This window comes from Schistocerca piceifrons, chromosome X (assembly GCF_021461385.2).
Source record: "Schistocerca piceifrons isolate TAMUIC-IGC-003096 chromosome X, iqSchPice1.1, whole genome shotgun sequence".
Lineage (NCBI taxonomy): Eukaryota > Metazoa > Arthropoda > Insecta > Orthoptera > Acrididae > Schistocerca > Schistocerca piceifrons.
In genome coordinates, this window is record NC_060149.1 from 716523222 (window position 1) to 716539877 (window position 16656).

At 44.9% G+C, this 16656-nt stretch overlaps 1 protein-coding gene across 1 annotated transcript in view; it reads right to left on the reverse strand.

Moving 5' to 3' along the window:
• The window catches only part of LOC124722047, a 328949-nt gene that overhangs the window by 228245 nt on the left and 84048 nt on the right, over positions 1-16656 (reverse strand). The gene's annotated exons all lie outside the window — the stretch shown is intronic.

Consider the following 16656-nt stretch of genomic DNA (forward strand, 5'->3'; position numbering starts at 1 on the left):
AAGCACAGACGTGAAATGAAGGTTTTCCACGATCTGTTGAGCTGGAAACCATCGTTTCGATTGAGCACGTTGGCTTCTAATTGTACTTATTCATTCACCACTGAATGCCAGTCGGACGAGGCAACTTTTTTGGGATCTGAAGAATATGCTTGTACGAAAGGCGGGTGTATACGAAATTCCTTTTGAGTGTAGTAAAAGGTAAACGGGACGAACAATAAGCATTTTAAAAGAACGTTGCATTTAACACCAGCTACACAGTCGCCTGCTACATCCCGACAAATCTGCAGTGGCTGAACATTGCATTTTTACCGACCACTCCACGCAATACGCGAAAGTTAAGATTCTGATCACAGCCTCGTCCTGTTGGCATCCAGTGGTCACGGTAGCTGTGGAAATACAATTAGAAGCCAACATGCTCAATTGAGACGAGGTTTTCCAGCTCGACAAATCAAGGAAACGCTCATTTCACGTCTGTGCTCCAAAAAGAAATATTGTTCATCTTCACTGTTTAGTATTCCAACATATGCCGTACATAATAATCGGCTGAATATTTCGTAAGCACTATGGATTCGCTCATTCCGCGCCTACTTTGTTTTACTCTTAGAGACGCAAAGTTTTATCTGTGACTGACTCTTGTTTCCAACAGTGATATCTTTTACAATGAAATGAACACTCTTAGCTGCTTACAGGCGTTGACATACGTCAACGGGGACAGATGAAAATGTGTGCCCCGACCGGGACTCGAACCCGGGATCCCCTGCTTACATGGCAGACGCTCTATTCATTTTTTTAAAAATCTCATTTTGTTCGCTTTCGTTCGTTGCATCTGCCCGGGGCGGACGTCGTAAGATATCCGTTTAAGTTCGCTGTTGATCGATCAAGTCCGTTTTTTTTTATTACAGAGGGCAGCTAACACACTGACCGAACACGCTGAGCTACCGTGCCGGCTATACATCTGAGCCACCGAGGACACAGAGGATAGCGCGACTGCAGGGATTTATCTCTGGCGCGCCTCCTGCGAAACCCACATTCTCAATATATTGTCCCGCACTACATTCGTCGTGCCCCCGCCCATTATACTCATTACTCGCGGCGCGTTGCCATCTTCTGTGCGAATGCACAAACAGTGCCCGAGCTCTTACGGGAACCGGCAACGCGCCGCGAGTAATGAGTATAATGGGCGGGGGCACTACGAATGTAGTGCGGGACAATATACTGAGAATGTGGGTTTCGCAGGAGGCGTGCCAGAGATAAATCCCTGAAGTCGCGCTATCCTCCGTGTCCTCGGTGGCTCAGATGGATGCCGGCACGGTAGCTCAGCGTGTTCGGTCAGAGGGTTAGCTGCCCTCTGTTATAAAAAAACTGAGTTAACCGATCAACAACGAACTTAAACGGACGTCTTACAACGTCCGCCCCGAGCAGATGCAACGAACAAAAGAGAACAAAATGAGATTTAACAAAAAACTGTAAGCAGGAGATGCCGGGTTCGAGTCCCGGTCAGGGCACACATTGTCATCTGTCCCTGTTGACGTATGTCAACGACTGTAAGCAGCTAAGGATGTTCATTTCATTCTAACGAGCTGCATGGTCACCGATGGTATCTGTTCTTTCGGACATGTCCGAAAGTACAGGTACCATCTTTTTTATATATATATATATATATATATATATATATATATATGTATATATATATATATATATATATATATATACACGAAGATGGTACATTATATATATATATATAGTAAGCTTTGATGCACGGGCGTTTACTACACAGCGTTAAAAATTTTTAAAAAACTTAAAAGCTGGAAGGTCATCAGCCGAAATATCGGTACGAGAGTTAATAATACACAGGACGCACTCCCGAAAAATGATTGACTCAAACCTGCGACTATTCGTGCTAACTCTTGCATACGTTGAAACACGTTCATCGTGTCTGGTATGGATCCTACAAACCTGAGCTATAGTCAAGGATGGGTCACGAGTATTCTGTGCGTCGTCTCCTTGCTAGACTACCTGCATTTTCCAAGTATCCTACCAACGAACCGAACTCTACCACCCGCTTTACATACAACTCACTCATTCAATTTCTTATCTTTGCAGAACGTAACACGTAAGTGTTTGAATGAGCTGACTGATTCAGTTTGTAACTCAGTGTTGTGGATGCATGATATTACGCTTAATCCTTTCTGATATGCAGAAGTTTGAATTTCCACAAATTTGAAGACAGCGTTTACACAGCTTTGAAATATTATCAAGATCGAACTCAACATTTGTGCAGCTTTTTTTCCACACGGTAATTTGTTGCAGCTAACTGCATCATCTGCGGAGTTTAAGATTATTCTCTGTCAAGTTATTTATGTAGAATACGAACAGCAATGGTCCCGACACTTCCCTCGGGCACACCTGAAGTTCTGCATCTGTCGATTCCATCCAATTGCATTCTCCCTGCCAAAAAAATCTGCAACAGTGTCAAATTCCGCTTGATGCTCCATACGACGGTACTTTCGATAGTAAGCGTAGATCTTCTTCTGAGTTAAATGCTTTTCGGTAATCGAGGTTCAAATGGCTCTGAGCACTAAGGGACAGCTGAGGTCGTCAGTCCTCTGGAACTTAGAACTACTTAAACCTAACTAACCTAAGGACATCACACACATCCATGCCCGAGGCAGGATTCGAACCTGCGACCGTAGCGGTCGCGCGGTTCCAGACTGAAGCGCCTGGAACCGCTCGTCCACTGCGGCCGGCGGAAATCGAGTACTACTACTACTACTACTACTACTACTACTACTACTATTTGACTGCCTTGATTCATTACATTCAAGGAAGTGTCTCGGTTCGAGAAACTTCATTATGTTTGAGCTCAGAATATGTTCTACGATTCTACAACAGATGAATATCAGCGATATAGGACGGTACGTATGTTTATCACCTCTCCTACCCTTCTAGTAGACCGATGTGACATTCTGTTTTCTTCCAACCACTGAAGTGTTTTGTTCGATGGACGTATGGTGGGTTAACTCTGCCGCATATTATGTGTACAATCAGAGAGCCCTGTAGCTTTGTTCCATTTTAGTGACCGCTGGCACTAATATCTGTATCACTTATCTTTGCAGCGGTGCTAGAATTTAACTACAACAGTACTCTTGGTTTTCCCCCCTATGAAGGGAAATTTGAAAAGGGAATTCAGTATCACTGAGTTTGCTTTGCAACCGTCAATATCGGTTCCCGTGTAATACGTGAGTGCCCAGACACTAACTTTCATGTGACTAACAGCCTTTACATATCATTAGAATTCCTTCAGGTTTTGCGAGAAGTCTTTCCATAAGATCCTGCGGCAACACGCATTTTTGCACGAGCAGCCAGTGAACTCTTACCATTGTACTAGAACAGCCATGGTACAGTAAATATCCAAACAAGGAGATATGAACAACGTTATTGGGACGCACTAAATAGTCTCCAAACCAAAATTAAATTTAGCTTACAACACTTTACGATCACGTACGACTTATGTTTGTCACGCATAAGCGTATCTGCCTCACACACACACACACACACACACACACACACACACACACACACACACACACACACACCCCACCTCCCCCCCCCCCCCCCCCCAAATGTCACTTAGCGGTCACCAGCACTTTCCTCGCTCCACAACTGTTTTTAATTACGAATGACTTCAGTAAAAAAAAAGCCAATAAATTCCACAACGCAACCAAAATGTACGGACAACCTAAGGAAGTAGGCCTCTAAGGTACACGAGTATAACGTGTCAATACAGTCACCATGATTGTATACAGAGTGCATAAAATAAAACTGTGTAAAACTCCCAACTCCAGCACACTATCGTTACGTGTGAGAAAATTTAGCCGAGTCGTGAGTAGGCGCGCTAAGCTAGCCCGTGGTGCTAACATCCCGTCTGGAATGCGTAGGCGTGTCAACTCCGAGCTTAACATTCCGCCCACGTGCGGGAGAAACAATACAGGTAGCTAGCCACACGGAATCTACAATCAAATTACGCGCGAGAATGCCGTTCGCCTTACAAGAAACGCATGCGTCACCAACATTTCGCGATTATATTGCTCTGCCGACCGCCAAAACGCAAAAAAACGGCAGAACTGCGTTAACAGCCAATTTTAGATCCTACAAGTTTCAGCAATCTGATCTGTTATTTTCTAAAAAAAAACCTTGCCAGTTCTTGATAAAGAAATATAAATACTGTACTTAACTACAGGTTATTGTTACTTCTTTGCAAGTCTAACTGAAATGAGCAAAGTTAGAGTATCTTTTTTACATCCCAGAAGAACAATTGTTTTACTGACTGGAGATTTTAGGCAGGAGACGAGTAAGAAAACGGAGCACTTAGTCCCTATCAACTGCCAACTTATCAGGCTATTTGCTGATTTTTTTCCAAGTTTCAGCATATTTAAAGTTGATCTCGGAAAAGGAAGAGTGATAAACAATCGAAAATACCGAATTATTAAGGCAAAAGTCCAGCTAAATATAAAGCAGAGTCCGGGTGTTCTGGTTTTGCACGTGGGAACCCTAGAAGAAAGCCCCCAAGAGCTACCCAAGTTTCCAAGAAAATCCGAAATTAAAACTGGGTAAATGTAGACTGAAGCGAGGCAGGAACAGCATAGGGAACGAAGCGGGAATACCGGGGTAAAGTTAAAGCGTAGGCACAAGGAAAACGAAGAGTTGACAGAGCGTGATCCAAAGACGGCAATAATAATAATAATAATAATAATAATAATAATAATAATGATAATAATTTACAAGGGCTTATACACTCTTTAAAATTTTAAGTATCCCAAATTTATATCTTCTACAGAAATCGAGACAGAATCTTGTGAACTTTTGCAACTGTCTTTATAAAGCAAATCGTTTATGTGGGATGCAGCAGATATGATGAAATGGAGAGGATAGTTAACAAGACATAGGAGTGCGGATAATTTAAACACGGGAAATTTTTGGTTCGTTACCTACTGAAACCATAAAAAAAAAATCATGGAAAGAGTGGATCGTTTGTAGTTTTGCATTACAAAGGCATAGGTAAGAATTCACGAAGATTACGAACAACTTAAATTAGAAGGAACACACAGAAAATGTTGTGGGGAAGGCTAACCAAAGACTGCGTTTTACTGGCAGGACACTTAGAAAATGTAACAGACATACTAAGGAGACTGCCTACACTACGCTTGTCCCTCTTTTAGAATACTGCCGTGCGGTGTGGGATCCTAACCAGATAGGACCGACGGAGTACATCGAAAAAGTTCAAAGAAGGGAAGCACATTTTGTATTATCGCGAAATATGGGAGGGTGTCCCTGAAATGGTACAGGATTTGGGCTGGACATCATTAAAAGAAAGGCGTTTTTAGTTGCGATGGAAACTTCACACGGAATTCGAATCACCAACTTTCTCCTCCGAATGCGAAAATATTTTGCTGACACCGACCTACATAGGGAGGAACTATCACCACGACAATAAGAAAAATCAGAGCTCGTACGGAAAGATATAGGTGTTCATTCTTTCCGCGCACTATACTAGATTGGAACAATAGAGAATTGTGAAGGTGGTTCGATGAACCCTCTGCCAGGCACTTTAATGTGATTTGCAGAGTATCCATGTAAATGTAGTTGGTAAATTCACTGTTAATGTCCTCAGGAGAACTGTGCACATCCTACATGTTTCGCATATGTAGATAACGGTAAAACAATGGTTATGCGACTTAGCACACACAAAAAACATGTAAACAGGTTGTACAGGTGATATCTTCAGCTGGTCGACGCGACGTTTACGGAAGCCACGCTTATCGCTTTGCGTGAGACAGTCCCTTCCGACCACACGCACACGAGTTTCGCCGCTACAAAGTGGTTTGCGCAGCTAACCGTGCCGTAATAAAGCTTTCACGTGTGGCCCGGGCTTTAGCCACAAAGTCTACGTCAGCTTTTTACACACACACACACACACACACACACACACACACACACACACACACACACGAGAGAGAGAGAGAGAGAGAGAGAGAGAGAGAGAGAGAGGGGGGGGGGTTAGGAGGGTGGTGAGGAGGGGGGTTGGTAGGGAAATAAAGCTAGGAGTGATGGCAGGGCGGCGCCAGAACAGAGAGACACAAAGTCGAGGCGAGGCAGGCAGTGCGCGGCCGTGACCCGTGCTCACCTTGGGCGCACCGCCCGCATCCTCAAACACCGCCACCGAGCCTCATCCCAGTATGCAGTTTCGCAGACGCTACACGGCCAGGCACACGATGTTCTGTCAGGTGCGACCGCACGTCAAAGGGGGGGGGGGCAATCTAATGGTACCGATTCTGAGTAACCTTTCGTATGACAACTGTGCAACGATTCAGTCGTTCATTCCTGAAGCAACATAGCACACAAAGGTAAAACTTTAACAACATTGGACATCATAATAATGCGAAATGGACTCCGTTGCAATCCTATGTATTTCTACAGAATCAAAGCTTTAGTGTCTACATACAGCGAATATCATTCCTGAGAAGTAGCAGATATAAGCCTGCTTCTGCTTGACGTTTCCGCTTCGCCAGTCAGAAGGTCGAACTCCAAGGCAATCATCGAAGTGGGAATTCCCCTGCCCCGTGTGTCACGAAACTTGCCTGCTATCGACAAATCTATGTCCACATCGCAAGATACCTTGGAGACATTTATTCATTCCTAAATTCCAAGACGTGATGATACAGAGTAACAAACGTGACCTGTTCGACTCTACATCAGTAACTATAACCGGAAGAAACAGATTGCGTTCATTTCAGATTTAGTTATTGCTGTACCGTGTCTCTTACCCGATTAGTTATTTTCGATGCTGAACTTTGTAATACCACACTGAAATACGATTGCTGCATAGTGAAACGTATCGAAAATTCAAAGTTAGCAAACTAATATGTAATTGTGAATATAAATAATACCAATTTTACCAAATTTCTCTCAGAGAATCAGTACGGATTTAGAAAAAAATCAACTCTTGTGAAACAGCTTGCTTTATTCATACACGACATTTTGCAAAAACAACAGCCGCAGCTGACCAGGTAGAGTGAATCTTTGCACATTCCCTTAAGTCGTTTGACAAACAACCGCATGTCGAGTACTAACCAATATACAATAATACGGAGTGTCTTCGTATATGTGACTGGTTTGAAGAATATTTGAATAATAAAGCCCAATATGTTATACTGCATGGGGAACGTTCCACAGAAACAAAGTAACGTCGGACGTGCTGCAGGGAAGTGTGGGAACAGGACTTCTAATGGTATCAGATAAAGGCCTTTGACGAAAATACGGGAACACCGCGAGAAATGTGCTCTCGAACATAAGTACACACTAACCAAGCCTGCGGGTTGTACTGTTGTACTTTACCACGAAAGGCACCTGTGCATTTTCCCGAAGACGTTGCAACTGTCAGTCGTGGTCAGAACCCTTTTCTACATAGTTTTGAGCTCATGATTTCGGATCTGAGTCAATCAGAACGTAGGCAAATTGTGGCTGCTCGTATGGTGGGTGGTTCCGTAACCAAGGCAGTCTAAGCGTTTCTTGTTTGAAGAGGCGCCGTATACCGCATACAGACAACGCGGACGGAGGTGTGCGTTGAGTGATCGTGACGGACTGTCATTGAAGAGGATTGTGAAGAAAAATATAAATGACAGCTGCAAAAGTCACTGAGCTGAATGTCGCACTCGCGAACTCCGTCAGCACCTAAACAGCACTAAGGGAGCTCCATAAGCAGGGAATTGTAGGGCGAGCTCGAATTCCAGGCCGGCCGAAGTGGCCGTGCGGTTAAAGGCGCTGCTGTCTGGAACCGCAAGACCGCTACGGTCGCAGGTTCGAATCCTGCCTCGGGCATGGATGTTTGTGATGTCCTTAGGTTAGTTAGGTTTAACTAGTTCCAAGTTCTAGAGGACTAATGACCTCAGCAGTTGAGTCCCATAGTGCTCAGAGCCATTTGAACCATTTTCGAATTCCAGACCACTCGTCAGTGATGCAATTGTCCGTAAAAGGAAAACGTTGTGCAGAAGTCACAAAACGTGGACTATGGAGCAATGAAATCAAGTCATTTGGTCGGGTGAGTTGTTTCACACGGTTTCCAATTTTTGGCCGAGTTTACGTCCCAAGGGTGAAGAGTGGCGGCGGTTGAGTGGTGATTTGGGCAGCCATATCATTGTTTTCTATGGGGCCCCATGGTTACTCTGCAAGGCCACATTAATGCAAAAAGATTATGTAAGAGATCCATTTCGGTATCCCAAGTGCTTATTTTCATTCCAGACAACAGAACACACACCAAAAGTCTGTGTGTCCGTAGAAGACCTAGTCAAAGATCTCACGAAGCAACGACTCTCGAGACCCATACAACTTCAACGCCCGGAATGATAGTGTGGGTAGCAATTATACTTGCAACAGTGCTCATCTGGTAACTGTTGATGGGAGGCTCAATGCTCGACAGTATGTAGCTAGACTGTTAAAAGTAATTGCCATACCTTTAATGGCGAGAGTACCAAATGGCATATTCCAGCACGATATGCAAGGTCTCACACTGTCTTTCAGACCCCAAACACCACGAAGAATGCACGAATCCTTGACTGAACTGCCCACTCCCTTGATATGTCAGTGGTAGAGGATGTCTGCGATGCGATGACATAATTCCGTACCAGCCTGCAGTTAGCAATTTTCACCAGTCGACGCATCATGCGTTTCAAGCATGGCAATAAACTAAGGTAGCATTCGGAGGCAGTTTGCTTCCGTACCACAACGAATGCACGACTGTATTCATGCCCATGGGGTCACACCTCGTGATGATGGACATTGTTTTGAATGGGATAAAAGTCCTCATTTAATATCCGCTATGTGAGAACATCTCCGCAAAGTTTGATGAGTATCATACTGGTGCTTCATTTGCGTTCGTGTGTACCAGCTTTCCTTTTACGAACATATCCAACAGTTAGATAGGTGAGATCTTTGCATATTTGGTGCACCTGGACCCCTTCGATCGGTAGGTGAAGATTCAGCAGTAGCCAGGGAAATGTACGCTGATTCAAACTTGAGTACTGCTAGCCTGTATAAGCTTAACACAAGGTGTTAGGGCAGGTGCCCAGATATTGCCTTAACCTGCGTAACGGCTGGGACTGACTTCTCTGGCAAATATGCTGTTCTTTAAGCAGATCGTGTCTTAGCTGCTGATCAAATAAACTTCAATATCGACACCACACCTATTACGATTAATTTGCTCACTTTAATTTTACGGTGTATCAGTTGGTTACATTTCCCAAGGATCACTTCGCACGATGTATCGTGAGGACATGAAACGAGCCAGACTGCATAATATTAACGTGATTGGTAAGGCTGCTAACTGGCCATTAGCAGAAAAGTTTAACAATATTCAGTTTAATGACGGAAATATGTAACGCGTTTGCACAAATTAAGTATCTAAATTAAAGTACCTCCATGGAACAGAATTTGTCTGTGAACTCTTTCATTTTACTCTAAAACTAGCCTTTGCTATGTGACAAGTAATTAATATCATTGTGATCAAAGATTTTGGTGGCAGCATTGCTCACCGCCTTCTGAAATGAAGTAAATTTTAATGAAGAGATTCATGGCGACTTTTCTTCTATTATTATTTCTTCTGAACTCTGTTTACAACGAATTTCATGAGGGAAATAATGTACTATGATACTGTAATTAAAATACCTAGCCCATATGTGGTCTGCAAGACAACAGAGTGCGAGCACCAAATTATTCTTACGATATGTTCTTTTTTTCAATGAAGACTTATGAGTAGTGCTTTACTGCTTGCTGTGTACATTTTAATGCTGCGTTTTCTTAAGAGACCATCTGAAGCAAACCACTTAACAGTCCGCAGATATACATTTAAAATTTCTTCCGTTGCTGTATTACTATTGGGCGAAGAATATATATATATTCGAGCTTTGCGTAACCCGAATGATTCTCCCCAGTAAAAAAATATCCGTTGTCTATAGCTGATGAATTAAGAACTTTCTGCTTTAACTCTGTCAAGCACACTATGTGATTAGAAGTATCCAGACACCTAGCTGAAAATGACTAACAAGTTCGTGGCAACGTCCTTGGGTAATGCTGGAATTCAATATGGTGTTGGCCCACCCTTAGCCTTAATGACACCTTCCACTCTCGCAGGCATACGTTCAATCAAGTGCTGGAAGGTTTCTTGGGGAATGGCAACGCATTCTTCACTGAGTGATTACACTGAGGAGAGGTGTACCTTTGTCGGTCGGTGAGGCCTGGCACGAAGTCGGCATTCCAAAACATCATGAAGGTGTACTATAGGATTCAGGTCAGGACTGTGCAGGCCAGTCCATTACAGAGATGTTACTGTCGTGTAACCACTACGCCACTGGCCGTGCATTATGAACATGTGCTCGATCGTGTTGAAAGGTGCAATCGCCATCCCCGAATAGCTCTTCAACAGTGGGAAGCAAGAAGGTGCTTGAAACATCAGTGTAGGCCTGTGCTGCGATAGTGCCACGCGGAACAACGACGGGTGCAAGCCCCTCCACGAAAAAACACGATCACACCATAGCACCACCTCCTTCGAATTTTACTATTGACACTACACACGCTGGCAGATGACGTTCACCGAGCATCCGCCATACCCACATCCTGCCATCGAATCGCCACATTGTATACCGTTATTCGTCACTCCACACAACGTTTTTCCAATGTTCAGTCGGGCAATGCTTACGCTCCTTACATTAAGTGAGGCGTCGTTTGGCATTTACCGGTGCGATGTGTGGCTAATGAGCAGCCGCTCGACCATGAAATCCAAGTTCTCACCTCCCGCGTAACTGTCTTAGTACTTGCAGTGGATCCTAATGCAGCTTGGAATTCCTGTGGGATGGTCTGGATGGATGTCTCCCTACGACACATTACGACCCTCTTCAACAATCGGCGGTATCTGTCAGTCCACAGACGAGGTCGGTCTGTACGCTTCTGTGCTGTACGTGTCCCTTCACGTTTCCACTTCACAATCACATGGGAGCAGTGGGTCTAGGGATGTTCAGGAGTGTGGAAATCGCGCGTACAGACGTATGTCAAGTGACACTCTCTCACATGGCCACGTTCGAAGTCCGTAAGTTCCGCAGAGCGCCCCATTCTGCGCGCTCTCAAGATGTGTCAGGACTACTGAGGTCGCTGATATGGAGTACCTGGCAGCACTAATATGAAAAACTTGTGTTTTTTGCGTGGTGCGGATACTTTTGATTACATAGATAACGCGCCCCCCCCCCCACACACACACTATTTATATATCCATAAAACCTCAGCTTTAGCAAAATATTTTTATTGACACCGTCGAAATGCCTTCACTAGTTCACAGGAAATACTGACGGGTCCTGTTCTGTTATTTAATCCTTGTAAAACCTGGCGAGTGAATGACTAACTGGCATGACCAGTTTAACAAGTTTCAGAAATAAAAATGGTCATTTTTAGAAAATCATCATCATTCATAACCTTCAATTATCCATCGCCAGGAAGTAATACTATTCTGCTGTCTGTTTTAGAGCAAAGATGCAGGCGCCGTTTGTTTACAGGCAAGAGCTGCATTACAAACATAGAAAGTAGTTGTGCCAACAACGTCTCTTATACCTACAAATCTAATTACTAGCTTTAGTCCAACCCTGATCACACGGAGCCTTTACTTTGGCACGCCGAGGACGATGCTACACCTATTCAGTACTCACGCTATTCATTCTTCACTAGAACGTAAGCTATTCCTCGCGTCCTACTACGCAAGTAGGAGCCCTGTAAACTTGCCAAACGATTTCGAGACTCATAACGGCATTATGAGACGGAGAATTGTCATGTGGCTGATTAGCCATATATCCTTCAATTAAGGTAACCGGGTAAGTAAAAACGCAGACAAAATATTTGAGTCATTGCAGTTTCGAATCGACTTATAATAAAGCCTCAGCTTTCTTCACGCGGCCTCACAGCTGGGTAAGAGTCGTGGAAACGTTCCTTGTGTTCTCCCAATCACCTCCTGAATCTGCCCGTGGCTTGCCTGAGAACAGCTGAAGGTCAATTGGCTCGAGACTGACTGTACAATGGATGAGCCATAGCCAGCCACCCACCCACGCGTAGTATACCGACGGGCGTAAGCAAATACTTCGCGCCAGCATTCCTCGCCGTTTGTTTTTAATAGACCGACGTAGTTTTTGTAGCGTCCGACGGTAAACATCGGCGCTCGCAGAGTCGGCGAGGCAGAAATCTGACGTCAAGTGACCCGGGATTCTGCGACAATTACGTGTGCGTGGTGGCCGAACTGCACGCCAGTTTATTCTCACGTTTGTGTCTTCACAAACTGTCACGATGCAGTCCACGAAGGGGGGGTCTTCAGTCTTCATAAATGTGTGGCAGAGGCGGTCCACTTCTTTAGTCGTCTTCCGTCAGTATTTTGCTGCCCTTGGCGTGCGAGAAAAAGCAGTGCCTACTTCTATGTTGCTGTTCAAGATGATTAAAAATACCATGATACTACACATTAAGAACGAAACTCGTTACTTATATACTTTACGAGGATAAATATGACTTTTTGGTACAAAAGATTCTAGCATATGCCAAAAGTAATTTACGGCAACCCTAAATCTGAATGTTTCCAATACACGACAAGTCAAAGAGTGCTACCTTAACGGTTTATCCCTAGTACGGAATACCATTCCATTGTAAAAAAGTCGATTGTTAACATAAAAGCTAATGATACACTGGGCTGATGTTTCAATTATTGTGTAAATTGTAGAAGGAAGGGGGAGAAATGAAGGGGAAGGGAAGGAATTAATGATATGCGGAATCAGCGGCGAGTGAAAATGTGTGCTCGGCTGGGACTCGAACCCAGGATCCTCTGCGTACTATGTAGTTGCGTTAACCACTGCGCCACCCGGACACGGTGTTTATCGCAAATACACTCCTGGAAATGGAAAAAACACATTGACACCGGTGTGTCAGACCCACCATACTTGCTCCGGACACTGCGAGAAGGCTGTACAAGCCATGATCACACGCACGGCACAGCGGACACACCAGGAACCGCGGTGTTGGCCGTCGAATGGCGCTAGCTGCGCAGCATTTGTGCACCGCCGCCGTCAGTGTCAGCCAGTTTGCCGTGGCATACGGAGCTCCATCGCAGTCTTTAACACTGGTAGCATGCCGCGACAGCGTGGACGTGAACCATATGGGCAGTTGGACTTTGAGCGAGGGCGTATAGCGGGCATGCGGGAGGCCGGGTGGACGTACCACCGAATTGCTCAACACGTGGGGCGTGAGGTCTCCACAGTACATCGATGTTGTCGCCAGTGGTCGGCGGAAGGTGCACGTGCCCGTCGACCTGGGACCGGACCGCAGCGACGCACGGATGAGCCATAGCCAGCCAAGACCGTAGGATCCTACGCAGTGCCGTAGGGGACCGCACCGCCACTTCCCAGCAAATTAGGGACACTGTTGCTCCTGGGGTATCGGCGAGGACCATTCGCAACCGTCTCCATGAAGCTGGGCTACGGTCCCGCACACCGTTAGGCCGTCTTCCGCTCACGCCCCAACATCGTGCAGCCCGCCTCCAGTGGTGTCGCGACAGGCGTGAATGGAGGGACGAATGGAGACGTGTCGTCTTCAGCGATGAGAGTCGCTTCTGCCTTGGTGCCAATGATGGTCGTATGCGTGTTTGGCGCCGTGCAGGTGAGCGCCACAATCAGGACTGCATACGACCGAGGCACACAGGGCCAACACCCGGCATCATGGTGTGGGGAGCGATCTCCTACACTGGCCGTACACCACTGGTGATCGTCGAGGGGACACTGAATAGTGCACGGTACATCCAAACAGTCATCGAACCCATCGTTCTACCATTCCTAGACCGGCAAGGGAACTTGCTGTTCCAACAGGACAATGCACGTCCGCATGTATCCCGTGCCACCCAACGTGCTCTAGAAGGTGTAAGTCAAGTACCCTGGCCAGCAAGATCTCCGGATCTGTCCCCCATTGAGCATGTTTGGGACTGGATGAAGCGTCGTCTCACGCGGTCTGCACGTCCAGCACGAACGCTGGTCCAACTGAGGCGCAAGGTGGAAATGGCATGGCAAGCCGTTCCACAGGACTACATCCAGCATCTCTACGATCGTCTCCATGGGAGAATAGCAGCCTGCATTGCTGCGAAAGGTGGATATACACTGTACTAGTGCCGACATTGTGCATGCTCTGTTGCCTGTGTCTATGTGCCTGTGGTTCTGTCAGTGTGATCATGTGATGTATCTGACCCCAGGAATGTGTCAATAAAGTTTCCCCTTCCTGGGACAATGAATTCACGGTGTTCTTATTTCAATTTCCAGGAGTGTACGTGGACTGTCTCGACACGCTAGCCGGGAGACTCATTACCACCTAGCGCCACTATCCACAGTTCCCGTCCGTGCAAATTTTACATTCCCGCTGGAGGCTGAAAGAGTATATATATATATATATATATATATATATATATATATACTGTGGATCATTGCCGATCGAGGGGAATCAATTATAGGAACGAGTGATTTGCATTCTTTCGGACATGTCCGAATGAAGACACCATGCGTTCATATAACTTTAAACGTTGTTTGTCTGGGCTCCATATACCAGTAAGACTGCTACAGAAAATAGAGAAGATCCAAAGATCAATATCGCGTTTCTTCGCTGGTTCTAACGCGGAAGTGTAGCAGATAATTCATCCACCTCCTGTAGCAGACGTTGAAGAGTGGCATTGTGCCACACGGTGTGTAATACTGTTCACAATACCGAGGGTGTAGGTTCCTACAACAGTTAACCGATATATTGCGTCCTCCTAAACATATATAGCGGAAATACTAGCAAGGTAAAATTAGAGATCCGAGCTCAGATGTCATACGGAGGCTTACCATCAAACTTCCCGTGAACCATTGATGAACAGAGAAAGGAGGGGGGGGGGGGGTGACAAAGTACTCTCCACCATAAGGTGTCTAGCAGTACTCACAACCCACCTTAACAGTTTCTACTTTCGCCAGGATCTCTCCTGCCTTCTGAACTTCGAACGTCCATGGCAGGCAGTTCCCTTTGAATCGCCGACAGCAGAAATTCCTGGTAGTTTGGAACAGATTGTGATTGACAAAGCGTGACGGTAGTCCGGTCCCTGTGTCAGGATCTTGTTAATATGCCGTCTAATATGGCCGCAAGTGGTACACCATTCCTTGTAGACACGTCCAACAGCCCGCGGTTTTCCTTTAACTTACTGGCTTTCGGCACGTGCCCATATAGGCATCTCAGCACTTTAAATATAATCCTACAGTTTGTGTCGGCAACGCGGAGTATACATTAGTTTAAACCTATGCAACTTCGTACCAGGGTACGACTTACAGGATAGATTCCGACAAATTTTACCTCCACAATACACTGAAGCGAATAAACAAAGTGAAAATGTAACAAGAAATACAGAAGTAATATGCTATAAAAATCCTACTGGTAATACAAAAAATGATAAAACGCCGTTGGTTTCCAACTCAATCCATATTAAACTATGTATCTAAATTAACAAAATTTTCTTTTGTATGCCTTAAGAATTTTTTCAAGAGCTTGTGCAAGTCTCTAACCACCATTCAGACAGAATATGAGAACAGTATAAAATAACCAGATTTTGATATTACAGCCAACAACGTATACAGCAGCATCCAGACATATGCATATAGGAGGAACAGTGACATACATTACAGGCTGAGCGATCCACGTAATGCAGAGTAGTACGTGGGAACATAGTCAATTAACTGTTCTTCGGTCGTTACCTGGAACTGTAATTACCAGGAAAGCGCAGGGATTCTTAATTAGACATTACTGTTAACGGAATCTTATTGTACTTCATTTGTCATTGGATGCTAACAATGTTTGGAGTTGCTTGCTAACTGACGACCAAGCGCCTGAAGATTGCTTTTAAGGAGGTTGATGTGAGACCTGGTCCGAGGATATAGCAAGAATTTAAGGTTTGTTTCTTCTTTCTCTCCGCAAACAGATAGCTGGCGCTTAGATTGTGCCCATAGAGGTGTTTGTTGAATTTTCAGTGATTTAATTTCAGCCGTGCTGTAACTGTCGCTAAGTTCCTCAAGGTCTGTGCCGCATTATACCACGGTACACTTGGAACCGTGGGATGAATTAGTGCGTAGTGAATGCCTTCTATTTTAGATGAGCTCTACCATTCCTCTTGCCAGTCCAATGACAACCACTTTCTGAGCATGAGTATCATATCTTTGAGATGGAGTTTATAATATTGAATAGCTCCGTGTACAGATGCTTTCTTTCCTAGTACCTCTACATGTTCATTTCTAGGTATCCCAGAGTCTCCATTCATCCATAATATCATGATGTTGCGATAGTTCCTCTGCACCCGAAACAACTTCGATAACTGCAACACACACACACACACACACACACACACACACACACACATATATATACAACAGCGCCATGACATCAGCGGCGAAGGGTCAGACAACCACCTAGTACCAGTTCTACACTATTTATACCGCTCCAAATTGGTTACTGTGCTCTTTCAAGAGAGGAGTAATATTTTGTCCGGCGAGTTTATAACGTTTGAAGGAAATGTTAATT